Consider the following 3437-nt stretch of genomic DNA (forward strand, 5'->3'; position numbering starts at 1 on the left):
AAATGAACTGAAATTATATAATAATGAGACACAACTAACTCAAAAATGAACCGAAATTTACCATAATGATATACATAAACTCAGTTAAAAAACAAGTACACAAATAAGACTGAATCATGAACAAAAATACATCCAAAATCAATTTTAGATCAGACAACGTCATTAATATATTTTTTCTTCTTTTTTTGTTTGATCCCTCTCTTTTTCTTAGTTTTATTTTTCTCAAGAGAGCAAAATTAAAAAGAATTTTGAGAAAATAAAATAAGAATGTGAAGATAAAGAAGAAAAAGATGAAAAAGAAAAAGCAGTAGAAGATGATGAGAAAGAGGAGAAATAGTTTTAAATTGTGCAGGACAACGAGTCCAAATGCACCTTAATTCACTCAGAAATGAACCAAAATTATATCATGATTGCGACACAATTAACTTAAAAATAAAGCGAAATTATATAACAATTGCGACACAATTAACTCAGAAAGAAAGAGAGACAAAGAACAATGATAAAGAATCTGCAGGTTTGAGAAGCAATGGATATTAATAATAAAAGATTTTCAACATGAATTTAGAGATTTTTGCATGTGAATTTCAAGTTCAACTGAGGAGAATTTAGCTACAAGCCTACAACAGAGAAAAAAAATAGAAAAAAAAAGCTTTTTAGAGAAAATGAGTATATTTATGGTATCTTATATTAAATTCATAATTCATATCAAAACTGTTTGACATATTTCATTTTCTAGGGTTGTGAAGGTTGATGAAATACTTTTTTTTCTATCTTTGTAGAATACTTGAAAAATATTCATTATATTCATTATTTCTTGTTATGTTTTTTTCTATTTAATTTTATTAATTTTCTAAGGCCTTGTTCAAGAGCTAAATTCAAATTTAACACATAAATTTAGAAATTGTGTTAAACTTGAGTCAATCAAAAAGAATTTTGAAAAAATAAAATAAGAAAGAGAAGATGAAGAAGCAAAAGAAGAAAAAGAAGAAGAAGAAGCAGTAGAAGATGAAGAAAGGAGAAATAATTTCGAATTGTGCAGAACAACGAGTCCAAATGCACTTTAATTCACTCAGAAATGAAACGAAATTATATAATGATTGCGACACAATTAACTAAAAAATGAACCGAAATTACCTAATAGATTGCGACACAATTAACTCAAAAATGAAGCGAAAGTTATCATAATGATTGCGATACATAAACTCAGTTCGAAAACAAGTACACAAACAAGACTGAATTATAAAAAAAAAAACACATCCAAAAACAACGTCATTAATATGCTTCTTCATCTTTTTTGTTTGATATTTCCTTCTCTTTTTCTTGGTTTTTAAGAGAGTAAATAAATTTTTTTTTTGAGAAAATAAAATAAGAAGGTGAAGATGAAGAAGAAAAAGATGAAAAATAAGAAGCAGTAGAAGATGAGAAAAAAGAGGAGAAAGTGTTTTGAATTGTGCAGGACAACGAGTCCAAATACACCTTAATTCACTCAGAAATGAATCGAAATTATATAACGATTGCGACACAATTAACTCAGAAATGAACCGAAATTATATAATAATTGCGATACAATTAACTCAGTTCAAAAATAATCACACAAACAAGATTGAATCATGAATAAAAACACATCAAAAATCAATTTTGGATCTAACAACATCATCAATATGGCGAAAATTCAACATCAACAATAACAATAACGACGATAACAATAACAATGATATGTATAAGAAGAAGATGATGATAACGATAATGATCATGATGCTGGAGGACGAGAAGAAAAAGAAAGGAGAAGAAGAAATTTAAATGAGGAGGTGGTGGTGTTGTTAGTGATGACAATAATGAAAGAGAAAGATAATGAAGAAGAAGAAAAAGAAGAAACGATGGCACGCGCGCATAAATTTAAAATACTTTGTTAGACTTAGTTAGGGTTATGACTTGGATGTAGAACTTTATTAAAAAGAGTAAAAGACAAATAGGTCCCTGTCCTTTTTAAACGCAGACATTTTCGTCCCTCAAGATTGAACAAATACATTTAAATCCCTCACCTTAAAAACGCGTGACAATTATACCCCTCCGTCGAGTTGTGGCTCAAAACGGAAATGGAGAATGTTGACCTGGAGAGGTGGAGACTGAGCTGTCCATTTTGTCTGATGATGTGGATAGGGAACAAATTATTAAAGGACAAATTCGTCCTTATGCTCCAAAACGACGCCGTTATCTGGAATGAGCCCTATTTGATCGAAATGCATCTACGAAGCCATGGCCATTGATGGTGCGATCGTCCATGATGAGTGAAGGGGGTTCTTCATGCACAAGACCTGGAGGGAGGTCTTCATTCGTCGTGCCAGGAGGATACGAGCGAGATGGGGTTGCGCCAAAGTGTTTCTGCGGCGTATATGCCATTTTGTACAAGTCAAGAACAACTACTAACCCTAACAAAATGTTTCTCGGGTGTCCATTCTTCAAGGTAATTTACTATTTTAGCAATAGTTGAATGAGACTGTAATGTGTCTAATTGGGTGATTTTCTCAAAAAATTTGCTTCAGGTTAAAAAATGTCACTACCAGTTCTTTGTCTGGCTTGATGAACACCTGAAAAAATCAGGGTCATAGAGTCTGAGCATTTGGTGGTGTGGATGATGGTGAGGGAATAGAAGTTGAAGAACAGCTGTTTCGAAGGCAAGAATTGGAAAAAAATGGAGGATTTTGAGAGGAAGCTATTATCTATTGAAAAGAAAAAATTAATGAATTTGTGGCATATTACTGTGATTAGTGTAGTTGTTGTTATTCTTACTGTATATTTCTTAAAGGGCTGAGATGATTGATGTACCTGTGATGTTGTAATGACAATTGCTACTGATGGCTGTGTAATTTGATTTCTACTTTGGACTGACTCCAATTTTCTTTGAAATTAGAACAACTAAATAATATTGCAAGTCAAGTATTATATAAGGTAGTAATTTTGAATAGATTATAACCAAACATTACACGATAATATATCTGGTTTAATCCCAAACATTACATAACAGCATAAGTTTGCCACAAAATAACAAAACGTCTAGTTTGCATGTAAACAAGTTTGCCAGACTATGATAGCTAGAAATTGATGGTAATAACTAGGACAAAAAACAGAATTCATGCATTTATGTTCAGTTCTTCTAATGCTTGGATCCAGGAGTAGGGATGAACTTGAAAGTAGTTGTGGTGCCACTGCTAGCTGCTTTCAAGGTCTCCTTTGATAGTGGCACACTGGTGCTGGTGCTTTGAGTTTGTGGTGGATTTAGTGGTCTAGCAAGTGGTGGATTTGTAATTGTTGGGGCTGGACGATTGTTTGCTTGGGTCTGAATTTAGAGGCAGCAGCTCGATTTCTGGGTTGGCCCACTCCTGGTAGCTGGGATGGAGGCATGAATGGAGTTTGGATTGGAGTAGAAGGTAGTGTTG

Source organism: Arachis ipaensis, chromosome B01 (genome assembly GCF_000816755.2).
Source record: "Arachis ipaensis cultivar K30076 chromosome B01, Araip1.1, whole genome shotgun sequence".
NCBI lineage: Eukaryota > Viridiplantae > Streptophyta > Magnoliopsida > Fabales > Fabaceae > Arachis > Arachis ipaensis.